Here is a 14,327-nt window from a genome sequence, read left to right on the forward strand (position 1 = left end):
TCTTGTGAGATCCTCAGACCCCATATGCCGGTGCAGTTGGCCCTGGGTTCCTCCTAATACAAGACAATACTAGACCTCATGTGGCTGGAGTGTGTCAGCAGTTCCTGCAAGAGGAAGGCATTGATGCTATGGACTGGCCCGTCCATTCCCCAGACCTGAATCTGATTGAGCACATCTGAGACATCATGTCTCGCTCCTCCATCCGTTGCACCACAGACTGTCCAATAGTTGGCAGATGCTTTAGTCCAGGCTGCCACCTCATCAGGAGCATGCCCAGGCATTGTAGAGAGGACATAAGGGCACGTGGAGGCCACACACACACTACCGAGCCTCATTTTGACTTGTTTTAAGGACACTACATCAAAGTTGGACCAGCCTGTAGTGTCGTTTTCCACTTTGATTTTGAGTGTGACTCCATATCCAGACCTCCATGGGTTGATAAATTTGATTTCCATTGATAATTTTTGTGTGATTTTGTTGTCAGCATATTCAACTATGTAAAGAGGAAAGTATTTCATACGATTAGTTCATTCATTCAGATCTAGGATGTGCTATCTTAGTGTTCCCTTTATTTCTTTTTAGCAGTGTACTAGTTGGCACCACATGTTTAAAGAAGAATGCCTCTGAGACTAGGTGGTATGGTTGCTTTCTGTTCCCTAAAGGTATGGCACCTGTTCTAGCACTAATAAGTGCGGCTGCTAAAGCAGGGTGCCAACCATCCCTACTGGTGCATTGTTCCGTTTATAACAAAACATCCATTCTGCACTACAGTTTCTTGGCTGAAACTTGACATAGTGTGGCACATTATAAAAGAGAAAATCCTGAGTGTATGAAAATTGCACAATTCAGTGGATGAAGGAGAAAATAAGACAACCTCTATATCTTGTTCTGTAAAACCTGTCCACTTTGGGGAGATTTATCAAAATTTATTCAGTGGAAAACTTGCCCAGTTGCCCATAGCAACCAATCAGATCGCTTCTTTCATTTTGCACAGGCCCTTTTAAAAATGAAAGAAGCGATCTGATTGGTTGCTCTAGGCAACTCAGCAACTTTTCCTCTGCACAGGTTTTGGTAAATCTAACCCCATATTCTTTGCAAAGAAAATAGTGTACACACGTTATACATCTGAGCGCATTCATGAACACTTGCCCCACACTCCACATAATAAAAGGAGCCACATACTTTATACATTTGGCAAAGTTGCTTGCACTATTGTTAACTCAATATCCACATAGAAAAAATGTAGCAGTAAAGTACACACATTGTTAATAATATTATATATACACAACAGCATCCAATTTTTACTTTATTCATGCATTTTAGGAGGTTACAAGTAGAACGGCATAATTCCAAATTTTAGGAAAACAAGCTCAAACATTTTTTGCAACTACTTAATAAAACAGAGACATCAGGAGAGATGGCAGCTCCTCCTTAAAGTGGTACTCTGCCCTGAGACAACGAATCCCCTATCCAGAGAATAGGGAATAAGATGTCTCATCACAGGGGTCCAGCCACTGGGGGGGCCAGCAGCACCCTAGCGTTCTGAACATTTATGTTCAGAACGCCTGCTTGGGGGCTTCCGTGTTCGTGACGTAACCACAGCCATCACGCCTCCTTTATTTATGTCTATGGGAGGGAGTGTGATGGCTGTGGAGCAGAAGTATACAACCGTCACACCTTCTCCCATAGACATCAATAAGAGGGGGTTGACGGTTGTGGTCGCCCATCATTCGACACGGAGAAGAGTTTGCACCGGATGCCTCGCTGGAGATATCGATGGGGTCACAATGGCCACATCCCCACATTCAAATATATTATCCCCTATCCTTTTGGATAGGAAATAAGATGTCTAGGGGCCAAGTACCCCTTTAACTACTAAGCCACTCTAGTCTATCAGGAATATGACAAGCATACAATTTCTAACCGCATAACCATATAAAAATACACTATATATATATATATATATATATATATATATATATATAGGAAAAAGTACTGGGGCAGACAGCTCAATCATTGAAATCAGGTTTTTGATTTAGTCCCATTGCCTTAGGTCTATAAAATCAAGCACCTACCAATACAGTTGTTCTAAATCGCTCACTTAATTCCAGCATGGTACTGTAATAGGACATCACCGAGAAGATTCCTTCCTAGATCTTCCACAATCAACTGCGAGTATTATTATAAAAAATAGAAGCATTCAGAATCCATGAAGTGCAGACAACAGAGTTATAGAGCAGGGTCCAGGAGTAAATATATGTCCCCATCGCTTTGCTGACTTCATAATTTAGAATTCTACACCACATTTGCCATTAACACTAGCACAAAAACTGCGTTCCAACAGTCTGAAGAATGGAAACTGTTATAACTGCAAAGGAATGATCCAACTTCATGTTAATGCCCATGGACCTGAAGACTCCTATAGGCGAAATGTGTAGATGCCCCAATAGGTGTTTCCCTATATAGTATATGTGATATTATTTAAGAAAACAATGACAGTGCTGCCATCAGTAAATACAGCTGAAAATAGTTTAATGGTGCATTCACACGAGCGGAATTTGTTTGAAACTCGCAGCGGAGAGTTTGAAACAAAATCTGATAGGGGGAAGAATTTCAATAACCTATATTGGATGGCATTTTTTTTAAAAGAGCTATGTTTGTGAGTGATGTTAAAGGGGTACTCCGCTGCTCAGCGTTTGGAACAAACTGTTCTGAAAGCTGGAGCCGGTGCTGGGAGCTCGTGACAACATAGCCCCGCCCACACATGACGCCCTGCCCCCTCAATGCAAGTCTATGGGAGGGGGTTTGACGGCTGTCACGCCCCCTCCCATAGACTTGCATTGAGGGAGCGGGGCGTGATGCCATGAGAGGGCGGGGCTATGACGTCACGAGCTCCCGGCATGGCAGGTTGAAGTTTACTAGTCATTGGGAACATATATGTCTAAAAACAAATATTCGTCAAAGGGGTTATCCAGGAGTAAAAACTCCCAGCTGTTTTTTTTTCCAGAAACAGTGCCACGTACCTGGTCTTCTCCAGAAGTGACGCTTACAATTGAGTCCAAAAAAATCTATCTTGTCTTTTTTTAAGGTGGGCTTTCATGAGTAGAGCCTTCTTTCTGGCCACTTGTAAACCATAAAGCCAAGTGGTTAGTTCCACTCAAAGATTTACAGCTATCTGTGTATAAATGTGCATATACAGAGAGCTGTCACTCACACAGTAGGACCTCCCACTTGACTACTTAGAATGAACCAAGATGTATATGAATAAATGGCAAGATATGCTGGAAGTTTTCTCACAAAACAATATAATAATCTGCTCAGATCCTCCTGCTCTATAGCATACTGTCAACAGATTGGACTATATTTTCATTAAAGGGGTACACAAGTGGAAAACTTTTTTTTATTTTTAAATCAACTGGTGCCAGAAAGTTAAACAGATTTGTAAATTACTTATATTAAAAAAATCTTAATCCTCCCAGTACTTATTAGCTGATGAATACTACAGAGGAAATTCTTTCTTTTTGGAACAAGGTGCTCTCTGCTAAAATCAGAAGCACAGTGCTCTCTGCTGCCATCTCTGTCCATTTTAGGAACTGTCCAGAGCAGCATATGTTTGCTATGGGGATTTTCTCCTACTCTGGACAGTTCTTAAAAGGAACAGAGATGTCAGCAGAGAGCACTGTGCTCATGATGCCAGCAGAGAGCTCTGTGTTCCAAAAAGAAAATAATTTTCCTCTGTATTATTCAGCAGCTAATAAGTACTGGAAGGATTAAGATTTTTTAATGGAACTAATTTACAAATCTGTTTAACTTTATGGCACCAATTGATTTAAATAAAAAAAAAAAGTTTTCCACCAGAGTACCCCTTTAAAGGAGTAGTCCAGTGGTGATTCAGTGGTGAGCAACTTATCCCCTATCCTAAGGATAGGGGATAAGTTTGAGATCGCGGGGGGTCCGACCGCTGGGGCCCCCTGCGATCTCCTGTACGGAGCCCCGACAGCCCGCGGGAAGGGGGCGTGTCGACCTCCGCACGAGGCGGCGGCCGACACGCCCCCTCAATACAACTCTATGGAAGAGCCGAAGTGCTGCCTTCGGCAATCTCCGGCTCTGCCATAGAGATGTATTGAGGGGGCGTGTCGGCCGCCGCCTCGTGCGGGGGTCGACACCCGCTATCTCGGCGGAGAGCCGGGGCCCCGTACAGAGAGATCGCAGGGGGCCCCAGTGGTCGGACCCCCCGCGATCTCAAACTTATCCCCTATCCTTAGGATAGGGGATAAGTTTTTCACCACTGGACTACCCCTTTAACTCAAGAATGAAATCATTTGAAGCTCGTACCAGCTCTGAAGAAACTTGAACTGTCTTGGGGCCCATTCACACTATGGAACTAACAGCAATGCAGTCACTGCAGAATTCCACCAAAAGAATGAAGATGTTTATTCCTTTGTTGGAATGCAGAATTAGAATTTCCACAGTGGAAATTTAGCTGTGTGTATGGTGCAGCAGAATCCTATTAAAAGGGTACTCTGCCCTAGACATCCTATCCCCTATCCAAAGGATAGGGGATAAGATGTGTGATCGTGGGGGTCCTGCTGCTGGGGACACCCGCAATCTCTCCTGAAGCCCTCCGAGTCATCACTGCATGGAGCTAAGTTTGCTACATGCATGATGACTAACGATACAAGGGCCGGAGTATCGTGACATCACAGCTCCGGCCCCTCTTGATGTCACGCTCCACCCCCTCACTGCAAGCCTGAGAGGGAGTGTGGTGGCTGTCACGCCCCCTCCCGAAGACTATCACGAGGGTCCGGAGCTGTGATGTCACGATACTCCGGCCCCTGTATCGTTAGTCATGAATGACTCGGGGGGCTGCAGGAGAGATTGCGGGGGTCCCCAGCAGTGGGACCCCCGCAATCAGATATCTTTTCCCATATCTTTTGGATAGGGGGATAAGATGTCTAGGGCGGAGTACCCCTTTAAAGACAATGGGAAGATGCTGCTCTGGAATTTCCGTGTGGAATTTCTTCACTTGGAAACTCAGTAGCGTGAATGGGCCCTTAGGATAATATGTTGTACTGTAAATCCGAATCACAAAGCTTATGACTAACAGTTTTCATGCCTTATATTGCCTAATATCTGGAATGTGAGCTTTGCACCAAAGAATAAACAATGTTTTATGCTACAGGCTTGACCCAGGTGATATTACTAGTACACCACGCTCTTCTCTGTGTAGACAATGGGATACAATCTGAGTAACCTGTTACTAAGGAACCCAATTATTTACCGACCAACACAAAAAGCTTTCTTCTTCCTACTGCCTTATTTTCTACCATTATTATAACAGATGGTCCCAGCTGTCACCCACTCTCCTCCCCGCAGCACCTGCAGTGGGCACAATCTGAGGTCCCGGTCACTCTGCCTTCAAAAATAGCACGCTCCCCTGCCTCCTCCCAACAGGACATGTATTAATAGGAGAAAACAATAATCTTTACCTAGTGTTTTCCCAGCTACATTTACATCACAATGATGAATGCTTGTAGTCTAATTAGAAAAATAACCTGAAATGTTTTTTATTTTATAGTACTGTTTGTTTTTATAGGGTATTTTTATTGTGATTTATGAAGACAAGATTTATGGAGAATTATTTGGGAGTGTTATTACCTACTATTTGTCATTTCCTCAAATTTACCAGGTTCAGTGACTCATTGAAATGCTTTAATATGGACTCTTCTTAGATCGGTTCCCCATATAAGGCTGGGTTCACACTACGTTTTTGCCATACTGTTTTCAATCCGTTTTTCTAAAGAAAACCGTATGGCAAAAAAAACGGATGGAACAGTATGGAAAAAAGTAAACCGTATGGGTTTTTAAACAGTATACTGTTTTTAAAAGTGCATACAGTTCCGTTAGTTTTTAAAGAACAAAAAAAACATACGTTTTTGAAAATGTTGTCCATTTTTAATGGGAGGGGTCTTGGGTGGGGACTTTAGGATTCAAATGCGCATGTGCAAAGTAAAAACGTATACGTTTTTCCCGTATGGAACCGTATACATGTGCGTTTCCCATTGATGTCCATGTTAAAAAAAGTATGCGGTTGCAGTACAGTTTTTAAACCGGAGACAAAATTGTGGTCAACCACGGTTTTGACTCCGGTTTAAAAACCGTACTGCAACCGCATACGTTTTTTTAACATGGACGTCAATGGTAAATGCACATGTATACTGTTCCATACGGGAAAAACGTATATGTTTTTACAGGGCTCTATGGAAACCTGGTAATTGGTTCTGAAGCCACCAAAATTTTATCCAAAAATAGGAAAAAGTGGGGATTAAAGATAAATAAGTAAATAACTAATATAGATAAAGCAAGTCCGTACATATAAAAGTAAGACAGATCTGCTGGGAGCTGTAAATCACTGTCTATGTCAGTGTTTCCCAAGCAGGGAGCCTCCAGCTGTTGCAAAACTACAACCCCCAGCATGCCCGGACAGCCAAAGGCTGTCCGGGCATGCTGGGAGTTGTAGTTTTGCAACAGCTGGGGCCACCCTGCTTGGGAAACACTGGTCTATGTAGAGGACAGGAGCTTCTTTGGGGTCCGGTACAGTACACACAATGTCCCAAAAAAGTAATGGAGTCGCCCTCACCTGGTGTCCAAAGGAGCAGCTAACCGTGGCACAGGTAAAGCATACAGAACCTGTAGTACCTCCCTGTACTGTAGACACCAGTCAGTGCATGTACTTCAGTAATACAGGGGTTTTACCAGTGAATGCCCCTTTTGATTGGTCGGTCCTTCCAGCCATTGACACATTTCACAGATCTGGACTGTCTGTAGTATTGTATGTTGAGACTGGTTTCAACTTACGATGGTCCAGAAAAGACGATTGTATGTTGAAACTATTGTATGTTGAGGCCATTGTAAGTTCACTGTAGGATCACTGTATAAGAAAATTATGAGCAGACCTTCATGGATACACTTACCCCAATGCCCTGTCACATTTTTGTATTTGTATGTACTATAAGGCACTGTTGTAGGTGCTTTACAAAGGTTTTTAGTGTTCTTATTTCCTGGAATTAGTCTGAAGTGGATTCATGTCTCCCCCTAGAGGCAGGTTTGCAACCCTCAGGCCAGTTTACAGGAAAGTGAAACTGCTGAAAGGTGTAGGGTTAAAGCATTTATCGTATATAAAAAAATATTAATTCAAGCGTGCAATAGACATATGGTCCATCATTGACTAGAACTGTTACAGAACTGTTCTAACGCTGTGCAGCAAAGCTCTGCAAGTCAGCGCTGAAGTATCTGGTATAATAACATAACGTCTGCTTTTATAAGCATAAGAGCAATTGGGGCGTATAATTATAAGCTCCAAGTGCTCTTAGAGTTTATAAGAGAACAATTTCTATACACATATATATATATATATATATATGTACATTCTGCCAAGGGATCCTGCAGAACAAAATGTTAACTAGCTCAAGTGGCCAGAAGAGGCCTCAGCCTTGGGTATGGTGAGTATGAGTTTTAAAATTCCTATGTTTTTATTTTCTAGGGGGTCACAAAAGGAGCATTATTACTTTCTACAGGGCACAAATGGGCATTATTGTTTTCCAGGTGGGCATACATACCATGTGGCAGGCACAAAGAGGTCATTATTACTGTCGAAAGGGTATGAAGGGGACATTATTACTTTGTAAGAGGCACAATGGTGGGTATTTTTACTAGCGTATATACTCGAGTCTAAGCCGAGTTCTTTCAGCACGATTTTGTCTTCAACCTGCGGACCTCCAGATGTTGCAAAACTACAACTCCCAGCATAGCGGGAGTTGCTATCCTGCAGCATAGATGGCCCTAACGTCCCACCGAGGGGAGGTGAGTACAAAACAAAAGGGGGCTGGATGATGACGAAGGCCGCAGTGGTCTTCAGCCTGCGGACCTCCAGAGGTTTCAAAACTACAACACCCAGCATGCCCGGACAGCCAATGGCTGTCCGAGCTTGCTGGGAGTTGTCGTTTTGCAACATCTGGAGGTCCGCAGGTTGAAGACCACTGATGAAGGGATTGACAGGCGGTGATGATGAAGGGGGTGGGATGATGACGAAGGCTGCAGTGGTCTTCAACCTGCGGACCTCCAGAGGTTTCAAAACTACAACTTCCAGCATGCCTGGACAGACCACTGATGAAGGGATTGACAGGGGGTGATGATGACGGGGGTCTGGATGATTACATGGGGGGATGATGTATTTCCCACCCTAGGCTTATAGTCGAGTCAATAACTTTTCCTGGGTTTTTGGGGTACAATTAGGGGCCTCGGCTTATATTCGGGTCGGCTTATACTCGAGTATATACGGTACATAGAAGCACAAAAGGCAGACATTATTATTGTGTGGAGCACAAAGATGAGCAGTATTACTGTTTGGAACTCTTTATAATTGTTTGGGGCATTAAAATGTTCGTTATTATTTTCTGGGAGCTCAATTATTTTGGGGGGCACAAAGAGGGGTGTTACCATCTGGAGCACCACTACTGTCTATGGCACAATAAAAGGGGCTATCTGTTTGGCAATATTATTTTGGGTGCACAATATATCTGGCTGTATTGTTTTTAGGGTGTTGTTTGTGTGTCACAATTTTGTAGGGACAGTAATGGAGCAAGTGGAACAGCAACAGGCACAGAATTTGGGGTAGCGTTAGGTGGAGTTTGTGCAGATGCAGACACACGTTATGACTAGTCGAAATCTTCTTGATGTTTTAGGCGAAAATGGAAAAGATTGGAAAAGTGAAAGCCTCCAGCTGGAGATGTACACCGTGGTCAATGGATGTAGCTGTGCTGTATTCATTGTGGAGCCTGTGTAGAGCTGGTATATACCACTATATAGTCACTGTGTGGGGGGAACATTGGTCTGTAAGTAGAGATCTTTATTCAGTTACAGTTTAGTAGTTGAGTATTCTTTAGACACTAGGTAGTGGTAATGGGGTTGTAGTATTAGTAGGGCCTTGTAATAAAGTTGGTAGGGTGCACATATGCTTTGGGGCTTGTTCAACCCTATCAATGCCCTAGCAGCACTAGAGATCAGCACTGAAGCTCTATGCACATTGCCTTCTGAATAAACTGAATAGGGGGAATTTATCATTAGTGGTAGAAGCTTTTTCTTTTCTATATGTAGCGCAAAGAGTTATTTTGCATCTTTTTTGATAGAGCAAGTAGTCTATTTTTTTTGTGTATTGTGGAATGTATTGTGCAGTGGATACTAATTTATCATGTGCATGTTTTTTGTTTAGACAAATTTTTTTGGCGCAAATACTTTTTTTTTTTTTACACCATCAAAAAGGACACGTAGGAAAGTGTTCTACCGAGACAGCCGGAGGATGCAGGAGCCATCCCTCAACACTGCTAAACTACAACTGCTCCGATCATGGGACAGAGTATGTCCCATGATGGGAGTAGTTGTAGTACTGCAGCGTTGAGGGACGGCACTTGCACATCCCCCAGCTGTGGGACTCTTTTGGGACAGTTAGGACTACTACTCCCATCATGGACAGACTCTGTCCATGATGGGAGTTATAGTCCAGGGGCTGAAGAGCAGATCGCAGCAGGTCATTCTCCAGAGACCCGCTGCAATCCGCATTTATTAACTGTATAAGCCGGCGGCACATGAGGTTCCACTGTGCTCCCCGCTGGCTCCTGTATACAGTTGTCACAATTCATAATCCCCGTCGCCGGGAGATGGGAGCTCTAATTGGTGAATAGCTATTCACCAATCAGAGCTCCCGTCTCCCAGCGGCGGGGATTCTGAATTATGGCAGAGTATACAGTATTCCTCGCCTGGAGCCGGCAGGCAGCGCAGTGAAGCGGCATGTGCCACCGGCTTAACTTAATAAATGCGGATCACAGTGGGTCTCAGCAGAATGACCTGCTGCGATCTGCCCTTCAGCCCCCGGGCTATAACTCCCATCATGGACGGAGTCTTTCCATGATGGGTGTAGTAGTCCTAACTGTCCAAAAAGAGTCCCGCAGCTGGGAGATGTGCAAGTGCCAAAAACATTTAGAACTTTGCACAAAATGTATCATGTGCCTTGCACAAGACCAACCAAAACGATCTACAAAAAACTACTACCTACACCAACATTGATACATTTCCCCCATGCCTATGCTATTGGTACAATATTTCAGCATTTGGGCTCTAAGTCTTATTCTTCCCATGGCCACACTTTCATCTATAATGATCCCCACGTGCACACAATATTACACTGTTTTGTGCGCTTTCTATAAAAGTGCGATGACGAGAGATAGGCATGACTTAGAGATGTTCATTAGCTGCTTCTCCTTGCTGATATTTCTGTGTATTCAATGGTCTCAGGAGTATTTCCTAGGCACAGTCAAATGTCTTCATTGTAATAGCATCCCAGCTGCCTCAGGGGTTAACCATTTCATTGCCAAAATGTATTTACACAAGCAAACAACACTGGATTTTACAATTTACTAAAACGCTAAATATATCATGTCTACTGAAGCTTGTAGCAGTTGACACTTTTACACTCATATGGTGTCCAGATGAACGTAACACAGATCCATACAGAGGCCTATAATCCCAAACACATTTGCATTGAATTGGACACCGGTGGGGGCAGCAGATTGTGTTTACATCCTTGGGGAATTATGATGGCCTATTGCCTAATGGTCAATAATCTTATAAATGAAATGACATCAATCTTTTTCTCCTCCGATAGGCTGTTGTTGTTTTTTTATAAGCCATAAATTATCAGCATTTGCAATAAATTGCAAAGTCATATCTGTATCATATACAAGTAATATAACCGTTGGCTATAATAATCCTATGCTTTGGGCAGATGTCAGATTAGTATTCCGTTCTGCTCTTTATAGCAGTGGTGGTCTGACCAATACAAGACATGGGATCCAATCAATGCAGCTTGGCGCATTACTATATGCATGCTTATTGACTGTGTGACAAAAGATAAGGAATGTACACCATTACAGAGGAAAAACACTTCACTCCTTGGTCATGGTGTAGTCACAGTTTAGATTGTAAAAAAAAAAAAAGGTATAGAAAATTGAATAAATATATATATATATATTTATATATATATATATATATATATATATATATATATATAAACACAACTAATAGGTTTCAGATTGTGAGCCCCAATGGGGGCAATTTGAGCGTAAAACGCTGCGGAATCTGTGTGTGCCATATAAATAAAGATTTTTTATCATTATTATTTATAATAATATTTAACACTATAATAAAAAGAATAATAAACCATTGGCTGTCCGGACATGCTGGGAGTTGTAGTTTAGCAACAGCCGGAGGCACCCTAGTTAAAAAAAACACTGTTCTAGGGGCTGTCAATCAAAGAGATCGATGTTGCTAAATTTTTAGATATTTTTCATATTTTCTATAGCAATTTTTACTCGAAAGCAGAGGCAAGTAGTGTTCCCTTTAAGTAATGAATCCCTTCGCACATGACACACGTCTCCAGTCCGTGTACAGATGTAATCATTCACTCCCACACCTTCTCTATGCTACAAGAAGCTGCTAACTCCTCTGTAATGTAACACCCTGTGATCCTGCATTTATTATAGGTAACAGGGACTTAAAAACTTATGTGAATCTCAAGGTCTTATAATACAATGGAAAATGTATCCCTTCTGATATAGGAGATAAAGAGTTACAAATGTGAGTACAAGAGCTGAAGAGATAACAGAGGGCATTGCCTTGAGATCATGTGTGTTGTGTGCGCACAAACCAGATTTGGAACTTTGTTTATATTTGCTGAATATTTTAGGAATTTGTCTTTACTGGATACAATAGACTGGATAAAGGGATCATTTTCCCTAAGAAAGGAAATAATATGCAAGGAAGGTACCAGATACACATTACCATTTCCGTTTAGATTCACATTGAATTCATTGGTTGAATGGATACAGTAACTGTTTACATCTGCTATAGGACTACCACTAAAGAAAACATTCTTAGGGCTCGTTCACACGGCCGTCCGCTTCCGTTAATAAATGCCTGTTCTGCAATCAGTTTGATCATTTTTAAACGGGTTGCAAACGGCTGTAAAATAATCCCATTGATGTCAATGGGATTATTTACCATCCTTTATCACCCCGTTTGCCCACGTTTGCTTCCTATTCCGTATTTTTTTATTTTTTTAAATAACTGAATAGAAACGGATAATATAAATGTAACATTGAAGTCGATGACAAACGGATGAGCCATTAATGTAATCTGTTTGCCCCCGGTTTATAATATCTGTTTCTGTACTGTTATTACTTCTGAGCATGCTCAGAAGAGGTGACATCAGCAGACTCTTGCAGTGCTGAGGGACTACTACTACTCCCATCATGGAACAGACTTGTTTTTATGATGGGAGTAGTAGTTCCTCCAGCTACGGGAGTCTGCCGGCGGCTGGGGAGACTACATTAGTGTTTGTACTACTACCCCCATCATGGAACAGAGTCTGTTCCATGGTGGGGGTTGTAGTACAGGGGCTGAGGGATTGATTGCACGGGGTCTCACTTCTGAGATCCGATGCGATCAGCAGTTATAAAACAGTGGAGCGGGTGGCATGCTCCGCTCCCCTGCGATGTATATACTGTGTAAACTTTCATTTTTAAATCCCCTGCCGGGAGCCCTGAATGGCCGGCACCGAGGAGCCATTCAGAGCTCCCGGCGGGGTTTTTAAACTACTACTGTCATCCCCAAATGTATGCCCCATGCATACTTATAATAATTAATTGGCCCCAGTGTGCATATCCTTATTCCCCCTCCAGTGTCCTTATTCCGCCTCCCGCTGTCTGCTCCTCATCTTCTTGGAGCAGGGCAGCAGCGAGACATGTCGGGAACTGGCGGCAGTGAATGAATGAATGATACCGACATGTCTAGCATGTAGGCTTCATTCATTCACCGCCGCCCGACATGTCCCCGCTGCTGCCCTGCTCCTAGCGCAATCAGAGCACACCACCGGAACATGTCTATTCTCTGCTACTCATCTACAGAGATGGAGGTAGTAGTACAAACACTAATGTAGCCTCCCCAGCCACCTGCAGACTCCCGCAGCCAGGGAACTACTACTCCCGTCTGTTCCATGATGGGAGTAGTAGTAGTCCCAGCTGTGGGAGTCTGCAGGCAGCTGATACTAACGGATGTAAAACTGATGCAAACGAATGCCACTAAATGGCATCCCTTTGCATCAGTTTGCATCTGTTATTAGAATGGTCCGTTTAGGAGGCAGTGACTGGAGAAAATATGAACGGGGGACAGCGGCCGTGTGAACGCAGCCTTACTAGTGTTTTTATATAGTTAACAGTATATAGTAGTTAAAGTGGCTGAATAAACATTTGCTGACCAGTTCAGAACGTGATCGGTAAATATTCACTAAAAGAATGTTTTTGAGACTTGTCTTCACAGCAGTACTCATAAACTAACTATATAATATGTAAGTGTGTTGGGAAATGTCTGTTTTAGGCTGGGTTCACACACTGTAAAAGTGAAAGCAAAATATGGCTGTAAAATCTGTATAAAACAAAATGTTCATATTTTGTATCTAATAATGTGCAATGTAAAAATGTGTTTAAACTGACAGCTACTTTTCTATAGACTTTGCAAACATGAAATATCTCTTTAATATCTCTTCTCTATGGTCTAAAATCCTAACCCAGGAAGATCTGTTGGAACCTGCTGTACATTCAAAATAGCAGCATGCACATAAAACACATGTATAAAAAACTGACATGTGAATAACATCAATTAAGCATATTAGCAACATAGCAGCAGGGAATCTGTCATCAGGGTCACCATCACTAACATGTGGTAGTGTGCGTGACAGGGATTATAATAATACTTATACCTATCCCAATTAGTGGCCCTGTTTGCCAGTTATCCTCCTTATTTGGGTAGCAGGTTTGGTGCACGGGCAGCACTCCAGGAGAACACTGATGACACCGCTGCTGCTTTCTTACTCGCAGCCCTGAAGAAGCACACAGCAGTGAGGTCAGCGTGCTCCTGGATCGCTGCCCGTGCACCAAACCTGCTGCCCAAATAAGAAGAAAAACTAGTGAACGGTCCACGGATCAGGGAAAGGTAAGTATTATTATCATCAGTGTCAACTGCACTACCATCCTCACCAACAAGTTAGAGCGGGTGACACTGATGACAGATCTCCTATAATGGAAAAAGTAGAACTAATGTGGATCTGTTATAGGTCTGTAAGTGAACCACTCCTAGTAGGTACTTACCATCAGGCTTTAAAAATTAACCAGAAGCTGTCATTTTGGATATAATCCAGCCCTGTTAACCAGCAATCA

At 42.7% G+C, this 14,327-nt stretch overlaps 1 protein-coding gene across 19 annotated transcripts in view; it reads right to left on the minus strand.

Annotated features, from left to right (window-relative positions):
- Nucleotides 1–14,327, minus strand: part of DST (dystonin) — a 613,928-nt gene that overhangs the window by 512,457 nt on the left and 87,144 nt on the right. The window lies entirely within an intron of this gene.

Source organism: Hyla sarda, chromosome 3 (genome assembly GCF_029499605.1).
Source record: "Hyla sarda isolate aHylSar1 chromosome 3, aHylSar1.hap1, whole genome shotgun sequence".
NCBI classification, from domain to species: domain Eukaryota; kingdom Metazoa; phylum Chordata; class Amphibia; order Anura; family Hylidae; genus Hyla; species Hyla sarda.